Here is a 12220-nt window from a genome sequence, read left to right as displayed (position 1 = left end):
CGCCACGACCCACCAAGACATATAGAATCAAGTTTTAGGCCATATAACATGCGACTCCAAGAAGTGCGCCAGAACGATCGGCAGCGAGAAAACCTTGGCCGAAAAGGTTTATGCCCTTATGCTGACCGAAGACTTCGTTATATATACAAAATACATATAGGTTTAATTGTCCATAGGCGCCTAAATGACTGGCGCCGAATGTTCCTGTCTTTGCAATCTGAACCTCACAAGACAAATACCATCCCGCTGGGAAAAATTTTATGCCAGTGAAGAAATACCAATTTGAAATCATGTGCGTCTCTTAGTTTAGAAGCCTACGTTTGGGCGATTCTATATTTTTTGATATAGCAGACTGGAAGTCACGAAATAACATCATGTAACGAAGTCATATGTACGGGTCCGCCCGCCCGAAGATGTTTAATTATTATTTATGGGCCCTCCCGTTTTCAAGACACTTCCCTCAGCTCTACCGGTAAATCTAATTACGTGAGTAGAGAGGACAATAAATTGATAGCATAATATATATGCAATCGCCGATCTGATTGACCGATTTTATCATAAATTATCGAAAATTTTCGCGCCTGGCGCTGGCTCACAATACAGTACCGATGATTTCGTGACAAACGCGAACAACGTGATGGAGGGGTCGTTTCATCACCCTATGTGAGCCCAAGACCCACGTTTTTGGGGGCCTGACGAGGTGCTGTTTCGTTCCTGCCAACGGGTATACGCCCGAAGATTTTTAATTATTATTGAGTTGTCCTACCTTTTCAAACACACCTCACTCAGCTCTACCGGAAAATCTGATCACGTGAGCAGAGAGAAGATAACAATTGATAACAATATATATGCAATTCCCGATCATACTGCCCGATTCAGTCATGCTTCGCGCGCTTAGGCGACAAAAGCTGTTCGAATAAAAAAAACTCCCATTTAATAAGATAAATAGCGGTAAACAGGGTAACGCCGGAGGGGGGTCTGGGGGTCGAAGCCCCCAGAAGTTCGGTCTATAACCCTATGGGGGGCCCAAGACCAAAGTTTTTTTTTGGGGGGGGGGCTGACGAAGTGCTGTTACGGCCCTGGTTTTTACTTAGTATTGAGTAGCTCGCATCGCGACAATTGGTTGCTGACTAAAACATCGATTTTGACTGCATTGCCCCATTTCCCGATTTACGTTCGCAAAGTATAATTAGATTAATATTATGGGCACTGGAATAAATGCCGACTAGCGGGCACACACAATAAAACACTGTCCAGATTTGCACTCCGAGAATATTTATCACAAAAATGGTTCACAAAATATTTTAAACGCGGCTTGCGGCCCTCATCGATGCAAATAATGCACTTTAATTTGTAGAAAGTGGACGTTTGGTCCTCAAATCGCGATAGAAGATGGTGTTTCTCAGAGCGCGCGATGAAATCTACGGTTCTAACGATGAGGCCGAATTTGTGCATCTAATAAGGATCGTTAGTTTGCTGAAATCAGCATCAGTACGCTGTGCAAAATACATAGTAGTGATCAATTTTATCGGACTGTACAATCGGCCGGCAAAGTTGCGCTGATAACGAAATTGAAGACATACCGCAAACCTACAATAATTACAATTACAGGGTGATGCGCTAGTCATACCTAAATACCCAGATTCGGCAATGGCAACCATCACAATTAGTTCAGACGCGGGCATAAGTTTTAATCAAAAAGATACATAAACACAAACAATATTACACTCCACAGATTGCTACTGTTTGGCGAAAGTGTTTTTGCGGGTGGTAGCAGGCCTGCATGCGGACACGCTAAATCAAACCATCGACGATAGTGCACGAGATATCGACGACCCATTTCACATACCAATGATTCTCGCTAATTTGCAGTACGCAGCATCGATAATACGAATTGGGAATTGGCATTTCAAAAAGGACGGGATTTCTAGTTCTGCATGAGAAACTCCTTGGCTACGCACCTGGGGTTTTTATGCCGACAACGCGCTGCCTAATATCAGCCCGGGGCCTACGGCCTACGTAGGTCTCGACGAGCCAGTCGAATTTGATCGTAAAATGGTGCGCTTTCAACTGTCCTCGTGTTATTGCAGTAAGAGCAATGTGGGCGCATGTCGCGACCTTATCAATAGAAATATATATCCCAAAGGTTTGAAATTCGATCCGCGATATGGTTGAGCTCGATAGAGTCCGTCCAGCAATGAAGTTTATTGGAACATAGAAGGTTCCAATTCAAATTAATCGAATAAATTCAGAATTTGCGCCACCGAGAATCTCGTGTTGCATCAATTTTGACAACGTAATGCAACGCCGTGCACTGCACAATGCGCAGTATTAATATCAAATCAAACATTGACAAGTGACACCGAGGAAATACGAGTGTATAAAGCAGACAATAATTAGTAGCCTACGTATGATAGCAAACGAGAAAGCGCGCATTTAATCAGCAATTATTCAACTTGCTTACAGCACAATGTAGTTCCAAGTCTGACATCGCGACAATTGTTTGCACATTATAACAACGTTTGAGCTACATTGTCGCATTTCCCGATAAAAGTTGGCAAAGCCTTGTTAAAGTAATCAATATGCGCACTTTGCGCAGGAATGACTTTCAATTCGCAGGCATACACAAACTGACAAACACACTGTCCTATTTCGCGCTCCAAGGCCCCAATTAAAAAGGCTATCACGGAACTTACTCAAGAATTACTTTGTAAACGTATATGGTCGCAAATACAATTTAATTAAGAGAAGGAGAACGTAAATTCGCTCGTCTGGTCGAGAACGACCAGAAGAAAGAAGATGGTGTTTTTCAGCGCAAGCGTGTCGAAATCAACGTCGTAAACGAGGCTGCTTCGATGAGACGGACTTTCAGCGTGGCCACGGATTTTTTTGTGGCCGGCCATAGATATTCCGTGGCCGGCCATGAAAAGTGCTATTCCATGACCGGCCACAGTGAATGTCATGGCTGGCCACGAAATTTTGCTGTGGCCGACCACGAAACATCCTTGGCCGGCCACGGTAAACTCGTTTTCATGGCCGGCCATGAAATTCATTCATGGCCGGCCGTAATATAGCACCTTTATATTGAATATCAGCAGTGTTGGGATCAAGTCACTACCTTCGATTCACGAGTCACTTCGAGTCATTGCACATTTTGACTCGAGTCAAGTCAAGTCAATCGACTTTCGAAGGTGACTCGAGTCAAGTCAGATTGAGTGGTCATTGATTCTGAACCGATGAATGAATATAGAGTTAAATATACTAGCAAGAAGCCGTTGTATCGCTCTCATGTAGGCCTACGTAGAACTGCTAAACTACGTAAGTAATTGCATAGCCTCAGTTTATACAGTTACCAGCCAAAATAGAGAATAGAAAAACGAATTGATAAGATGCAATAAATTACCCATTTACAAATTGATATGATACAATTCGAGCCTGTGCCGATGGTTGAGAACAATATAAACTCTATCCAAATTCAATTTCAATAAAACAAGAGGTTTGGTTAAGGTAAGAACAGATTGCAGAAATCTATATATTTTGCTATTAAATTAAATTACTACTAGTTTACGACAACATAAGCTGTAAGCTTCGATCATTTCGTTTGATGTCAATTAATTTGGGAGATTACAATGGAGGCTCAGTAAAACGTACGATTATTGAATGATTGGTCGCTCTCACGGGTTACACCAGCATTTCGCGAACAATCCGAACATATGCAAGATACAGTTATTTTTATCGACATCGATTACTTAATGACTTGAAATTGAATCGTGAATTTTGCTCCGAGTCACGAGTCAATTCACATTTCTGATACGCCGAGTCAAGTCAAGTCAAGTCATTTTAGCGAAGTGACTCGAGTCAAGTCAAGTCATACGAAAAAGGTGACTCGAGTCTGACTCGAGTCAAGTCATGACTCAAGTCATCCCAACACTGAATATCAGTACTGTCCATGACCGAATCCTGGTCAGATGTATGATCAATTATGTTCTATTAGGGGCGTACAGTCAATAGGACTATGTGAGAGCAAGAATTTAGCTCAGTTTATTAGTATTTTCACCCAAAATACCAGAAGAATAGAGATAAAATGGAACGATAGGAAGAAGTCTCTAAAATATCAATTAAAAACACACAAAATGACGTAAAGAATACATTAAAAGGTAGGATACACACTAAATGTAACAGGAAATAATGGTATAAAAAGCTACAAGCAATGAAGACTGTATCAAAACTGGTAACTGGTAAGTGTTGATTTGGATGTTTTTATGTAGAGATAGACCCGAATATTCGGCTGACACTCGTCAGCAACTGTAGGGAAGATGTGGTACCGATGGATCAAAAATTGGAAACTGATCGCTGGCCCCAAAATGTTCAGCCGAAAACAGCAGGTCTTTTGCTGGCTCAGCACTTTGATACAAGCTCTATCTATCGCGCACATATGCATGAATTTCTGTCTTTTCAAAAAATATTTATGGACGTTCAAAATTTGTTGCTCGAACGTGTCATCGGTCCCCACCCGGTGGGTCCAATGACACACGACCCGGGAACCTATGACACATATACCCTAAATACCTCAGATGTGACAACTTTTCTTGCTCAGTATTATAATCTAAGCTACAGTAAGCCAAAGAAGAATGTTTGATCGCAACCGTCAAGAAATAGAATAAATATTAACTCAAATGTTGTCATAAAATCACGTTTCAATTGAGGCTTGGACTTATAAATTTGAGGGTACATGCATATTGCCCGAGAATCGACAGTGTGACTTCCAAGCACCTCGTTATAGCGTTAAAACATCATATGCAATTATTACATAAAGATTTTCTGTACGTAGGCATGTTTCATTTGTTTTATGATTAGTATGCTCGATTATTTTGCTTGATTTGGCTATTGTATCATCGGTCCCCACCCTACGAATTTTATACATGGATCGAAAAAAATTCCACTCAAGGAAAGTACTGAAAAAAATAATAGGTGCCATTATATAGCCTGATACAAGCCCTGCACTTCACAATAAAAATGATTGCTGGTTTGTTCGTGTTGAAGGTTACAAAGAAAAATGTATATGTCGATATAAATTTACTTTACACCCCCAAAAACAAAAAACATCTGTGAGAGACCTCATAACTCGCGCACGTCGAATTTTTTTGTATGTGAGGAAAGATTATGCCAGCAAGCAATTGTAGACAAGTTCACGGAGTGTAATCATGAAATTATCATAGAGAATTTTCAAAGTATTTTCGGTCCCAGTGATCCATCGGTACCACATCTCCCCTATATAATTGGAAAGAACAATGTGCACCAAACGTATGTCCGAAAATCTCTAAAAGTTCCCCAAAAGCTGTGAAATTCACATGACATTCTGTGGCCGGCCACAGAACAGCTCGGAGCTCGCTGTGGCTGGTGCTTCACCCGTTCTGATATTAATTTTCTGCGGCAAGATGTTCATTGTGCAGTTGCAAATTATTGTATAGTTGGGTATATTTTGTAAATATGCATACCTGCGATTAAATAATATGAGGCCAGGGTTGTAATGACTTGAGTCGAGTGAGACTCGAGTCACGATTTTGTGATGACTAGACTCGACTCGAGTCATTTTAGCAAAATACGAAAATGAATTAATCTACTCGACTCGAGTGAATATGTGTATTGACTCGACTTGAACTCTAGTCATTGCGCATAGGGTTAGTTCAGATATCAATAATTTTCACTATCCGGATAACGGATATATCCGTATATTTTGAATTTAGCTAACCGGTTAACCGGATAGTGAATCCTAAGTGAGATAATCGATTTCACGAGGTCTGCATGAAAAATGGATCGCAAAATCATTACACAGTGTAATTGCAGCTCCCTCCTTATAAAGCACACCGCATCAATAGTGGTATCCTGTAGCCGGGACCGGAGTTTTGTAACAAAGAGTCCACACGTATTTAATGCTCTTTCTGCTTCCACAAAATGGTCTGAATTATAGTAGTCTAAGCAAGGCTGAATATTGTAAGCAGCGCTTCCTTTTTGCCCATTCTTCTGTTTAGGTGTCCAGTACTGGAAGGACGAGTAGCTGATACCGGAATTGAGGCCGACATGATAGCTCACTCTAATTCCTCCATGAGAAATTCACATGATCAGGCCCGTAGCCAGCCGAAAAATAAGGGGGTGTTTTGAATAAAACGAGGTGGTTTCGATTTTCATTCGAATTTAGTATCAGCGGAAATCAATTACGCTTGCACGCACGAACATGTTTCCGGAATGCCAACATTCGATGTCATTCAGTTTCGCAATGTCGCTCAATAATCAGAATCGCTGATCATTATAATCTCAACGGCATATTGTCTCCAAGCCACCAAGAGATAGGAGCCAACGCATGCCAGGCCCGAGACCATGGTTACGCCAGCGATGATATCGCAGATGCGATTATGTAGGCCAGAGATGGTGTAATGTCCACAGAGCCTATTGCAGATGTGATTCTGCCAGCGGAACTATAGGCTTGTTGAAGACTCGAAAAACCAGGCCAGCAACGATAGCCGAGTTCGCGGCAATCAATGACCTAATTTGGCGATCTTCTCAGCGGGAGATTCCGTCGCGTTACACAATGCATTGACGTGTCCCGCTAATTGCCGACACGCTTCTCGCTAATTGGCTGCGCGAAACACTGATAATACGATTTATTGAAGCTTCCTAAAAGTTTAAAACACATTAATAACGATACTATTTTATCCGGTTATCCGGCAGATTTATATCCGGATATCGGATAATAAAAACACCTGCGGTTAACCGGTTAACCGTTATCCGGATAATCCAACCCTAATTGCGCATGACTCGAGCCAAGTCATATGACTCGAGACTCAGACGGCCAAGACGGACATTTCATTGTAATTTCGACGAATAGTATAGCAACCACCCTATTGGGATTTCGTCTATTGGTACTGGTACTTGAAAATGCGACCAGAAACCAGTGTTGGGATGACTCGAGTCATGACTTGACTCGAGTCAGACTCGAGTCAACTTTTTCGTATGACTTGACTTGACTCGAGTCACTTTGGAAAAATGACTTGACTTGACTTGACTCGGAGCTTCAAAAATGTCCATTGACTCGTGACTCGGAGTAAAATTTACGAGTCAATTTCAAGTCATAAAGTAAACGTATCAAATAAATCACTGTATCTTGTGTATATTCGGATTGTTCCAGATACGCCGGTGTCACTTTGTGAGAGCAACCAGTCATTCACTGATTCTACGTTACACTGATCCCCCATTGTTACATCACAAATAAATTGACCGCAAACTGAACGATCAGAGCTTACGTTGTCGAAGTAGTAGTAGAAGATTACATGTAATCTAAATAGCAATGTGCCTCTGTTTCTTAGACGGCTCAATGCTTACGTTGCGCAGTGCTCACATTTACCAACCCTCTTGTATGATTTAAATCAAACAAATATGGTTTGTGTGTTTGTATTCTCATGGATGTGTAGATGGGTAGTGCAGGCTATTGTGCCATATCAATTTGTTTCAACTTCTCGAAGCTTCGCATTAGGTCCTATATTTTGGCAGATAATAACTGACTATACTGTGTAGTTGTACAGTTACTATCGTATTTTATTAGCACTTCTACTAGTGCGTGAGGGATACAACGTATTTCAGCACGTTTTAACTAAATATTCTTTATTTGATTCAAGATAATCTGTCTTTCACACAGCTAGCAAAATGTAATGGCTTTGAATCATCACTCATACTTCGGAAATTCAATTTGACTTGAATTGTGACTTGACTCGTGACTTGACTTGACTTGACTCGACTTGACTCGAGTCACTTCCAAAAAACGGGTGACTTGACTTGACTCGAGTCACCTTTAAAAATCGATTGACTTGACTTGACTCGAGTCAAAATCTGCAATGACTCGAGATGACTCGTGACTCGAAGGTAGTGACTTGATCCCAACACTGGCAGAAACTATTAAAAGTATGGAAAATTAGCATATTATAAATGCGAACCATTCGATATCACCAAACAGAGATATAACAGTGGGTTTAACGAGACTTTAACTGGAAACTGAGCAGTCAACACAATGACTTGGACTCAGACTCGAATCATTATCCCATGACTCCGACTCGAACCTCTGCTCGATGACTTGGACTCGGACATGACTCGGTGGCGAATTGAAAATTACTCGACTTGACTCGAGTCAAAACTATAAAAATGAGATTGACTTGTGACTCGGAGCCTTGTGACTTGGTTACAACCCTGTATGAGGCTGATTAAATCCTTCATTTTCAACCATGTTTATCGTTTATGATAAGTCTGCGATGTGAGGTTATAGACTACATGTAGCCTATATTTGATCATGCAGTTCAAGGATGTGGGGGCGTTTCATAATCTTTCGTGAATTTCCCCGCATGATTTATGGATAATACAATACTGTACTGAAAATTTGTCTTATTCAGTGCAGATTTGTTCGATTTACGCTTAAGCAGACTCGACTGTACCTCTTTGAATGCATAGGTATGTTTCATCGAGATACTTGATCGGTCAATATTCGGTCATTTTAACTGTTTTCTCGTTTTCAGTACTAAATCCAGTAATCATAGTACCCGAACGAAACAATTAGGGAATCAAAGAACCGTGAATGTGTGGAATATACTCTTTAAGCTCCAGAAAAGCTGTGAAATCCACATAACATTGTGTGGCCGGCCACAGAGCAGCTCGCTGTGGCCGGTACTTCCCCTGATCTGATATCTCTTTCCAACGGTATAGATAGGATATGAAGTTGCAAACAATTTCATAGTTTGTTGAGTTTGTTGTTTGCTGAGTAGCTGTGAATTGAATAATGACCGGCTGATACAATCCTTCTTTTCTGTATCAGGGTCTATGACAAGTCCGCGGTATACGGTTATATAAATATTTGATTATGGTACTGCTATACATACGACATTCGCTATCCTCAACATCAATGGAGCTTACACTCATTGTTGGACGATGAGAATTGTGTAGATAAATCTATGAATTTTTCCATGCTGTAGCAGCACTTGAACTTGACACTCTGCAGTTTTGCTGTATATGTGAAAAAAGTCAACGATGTAGCATAACCTACCGGTACTATTGGTAAAATATGGGGCTTTGATCCTAGAAATTCGATTTTGATCACGTTTCCGATCCCATATAATTTATATATATATATCCATCTAGGTGCCGTTCTTCCAGGTAGAAACAAATGATGTACGAATGAAATGGATGCCGCAGTCACTATCGATGCCGTATATTGTATGCCAGAGGATACTTGATTACTTGGTTGCAAGGCTCGGTTTGTATCGCATGTCGTTGTTAGATCACGCTGCTAACCGGTGTGGTGGGCATAGGACATAAATGTGCATTGTGCATACTATGTAATCAAATTATTGTTTTAATGATAGATGACTCCAGATAATTTGCGTCATTTAATGCAGCACCATCGATGGATAAAAAATGCCTATGCCAAGTCTGAGTATTGACCAATACTGATGATATATTTGTGGTTGATGAACGATTGGAACATGTCTGTGCCATCAAGATTGTTACCTGAACATTGATTGGGGGGAAAATTCCACAACATCTTATCGCCGTGTAAAGTGCATCTGATATCTCGTGCCCCTGGGTGTTTTCTGTGAAAAGCATATATTAGACACATTGCATTTAACTACTTATATATACATGTAATTTATAGTCATATCATAATCCTATCTTCAATGGCTTTCGATTTTGTGAAATTGGTAACGGGATAAACGATTTTTTTTGCTGCAAAATATGACGGTTTCTTTATGTAGAAAAGAAAGGAGGGGCAGGGAGTCAGACTATCTACGTTTGCATCACTAAGAGCCTTGGGAGATGGAGATGCGAAGGCTGCAAGGCTATCAAGTCTGCACCACGGTTATTTCGCTCCACGCAATCCCAGTGCGTTAAGTGGTTGCTGGTGTGGAAGCCGTGGACACCAGTTTTAATGTAAAGTGGTTTATCTGACCGGGCAATAAGATGCACGCTCTAACATCACTCTATCAATTATCTAGAAAGTTGACATAACACATGTTTCGGTGTTAGTATACAGAGCACCGCCACTGAGTAATTTGTCAATAGTCAGAGGAAATTAACTATCATTTCTACAGCGAAAACATATGATATACATGTGTAAAGCCGTGGTAATTTTGAACCCATCCCCGAGCTACTCAATAAAGTGGCAATGTAACGTAAAGTACATGTAATGTTAGTGGAAGTCTTCTACAAACCAGTCCACCAGCAAGTTCGTAGTGCAAATGGAGAAGAGTCTACTTGAGTATTATATTAGTCAGTCAGTCAGTATGCTTTTATTCATCTCACCAACAAACACAACATGTAAATTGGTATAGATTGGGAGACAACGGAGGACCGGAAGGACTTAGATTCAGTCGCCACCCAGCGCAGTTATAAACCAGTAAATATGGCAAGATGTAGGTATATCAAGACTAACGATTATGACACTTAACCAATGGGCATAATTGGATGCAAACTAAGGAATTTGAAACAACTAGATGCGCCAAAATCACGAACTGGCCATGAACTCGTGGCCGGCCACGATGAATTCGTATGACCGGCCATGATGAATTCGTATGACCGGCCATGAAATTCATTGTGGCCGGCCACGAGACAACGCTTTTTCATGGCAAGCCACGAGATATTCGTGGCTGGCCACAGAAAAATGTGTGGCCAGTAAGTGGCCACGGGATCATATTATTGGGGCGTTCTTAGCACCAGTTCGTCGTCGCCAACGAAGCTGCGTATTCAATTATAAGCGCGTCTATCGGTTAATGGTAAATAGTTGGCATTTACGCGCTATCACGGCCTCGCTAATTGACAGCGCTAAAGATATGAAATCGCAGACGGCGGGCGTTTAATCTTATTGTATGGGGTGGCCACCACCCCATAAATGTGTCATGGGGTGGCTGCGCCACCCCGTAACTCGGCGCCTATGGTGAGCTCATCATGGATATTGTCGCTGCAGGCTGAACCAATGCTTGGATGACGATATTTTTATAAACTGCTGCCTTCGCCAACACTGCATTCTTTCCAATTCATCATGAGATTTATATGAATATTTGGGCATATCGCAATCACCTCATAGTTTCAGTCTGTATCGTCGAATATAGCCTAACTACGGCAACAAAATAGCTCCTATAATAGCCTAACTGAAATGAGTAGGCCTATCACAAATTTTAAACTGAAAATATTACAGCTGAACAGCTGAAATCCAAACCGTTATAACTAACATCAAGGATTGTAATTTATTCACAGGTATGTTGCAGACAAAGACAATAGATGGTTTGAGCATATTCCAAGTTTCGTTACCAATACATACATTAATGATTGAACTAACGAATGATGTCAAAGCCATAACCACGCACGTAAAAATTCGGTGAGAGGTAACGAGAAGACACTCATCCGCGGTTTGTCAATAAAATATCAACAGACCGGTAGTTCGAATTACGTTCAGAGCAGGGTTGCAACCAAGTCACAAGTCAATCTCACTTTTATAGTTTTTCAAGTGGAGTCAATTTCAATTCACCACCGAGTTTAGTCCGAGTCCAATTCAGCAAGCAGCAGCTCGAATCCGAGTCATGATAATATGCTCCAAATCCGAGTCCAAGTCATTGTGTTGACTGCTCAAGTTTCCAGTTAAAGTCTTGTGAAATCCACTTTTCATAACTCTGTTTGGTGATATCAAATGGCTCGCATCTAATTTCCTCATTTTTAGCAATTTCTGGTCGCATTTTCAAGTACCAGTACCAATGAACGAAATCCCGATAGTCCCGATAGTATGGTCACTTTACTCTTCTTCGAAATTACAATGATGATGTAGCGGACCTGGTCTTTCCGTACACCTTGTTATTTATGCTGTATTTGGTCATGAACTGTACAAGTTATTTCTTGTAATCATGAGAATAGCTCCTTTCTGTTCTGAGCGTCGTGCTGGCCGGTCGTGTGACCCACGACTTAGGGCCGTTGTATGTTGTGGTGAGTATACGTTGCAGTTTGCGTGTGAAGCTCCGTAATAAAGCATTACCAATCCGAACACCTGGTCGTTACAATATGTCGGTCTTGGCGGCCTGAGTCGTCACATGACTTGGTTCGAGTCATGCGCAATGACTCGAGTCCAAGTCGAGTCATTACACAGAATGACTCGAGCCGAGTCATTTCGGTATTTTGAGAAAATGACTCCAGT

At 41.2% G+C, this 12220-nt stretch overlaps 1 protein-coding gene and 1 long non-coding RNA gene across 2 annotated transcripts in view; one reads left to right on the top strand and one right to left on the bottom strand.

The window, feature by feature from the left end:
• LOC145445865 (neuronal pentraxin-2-like) overlaps nucleotides 1–12220 on the top strand; it is a 540218-nt gene that overhangs the window by 6702 nt on the left and 521296 nt on the right. The window lies entirely within an intron of this gene.
• Nucleotides 1–12220, bottom strand: part of LOC145445877 (uncharacterized) — a 63648-nt gene that overhangs the window by 22787 nt on the left and 28641 nt on the right. The window lies entirely within an intron of this gene.

This window comes from Botryllus schlosseri, chromosome 9 (genome assembly GCF_051294905.1).
Source record: "Botryllus schlosseri isolate E-star chromosome 9, Bs_hap1, whole genome shotgun sequence".
NCBI lineage: Eukaryota > Metazoa > Chordata > Ascidiacea > Stolidobranchia > Styelidae > Botryllus > Botryllus schlosseri.
Note: the sequence above shows the minus strand (reverse complement) of the source record. Positions and strands in the feature narration are given on the sequence as shown.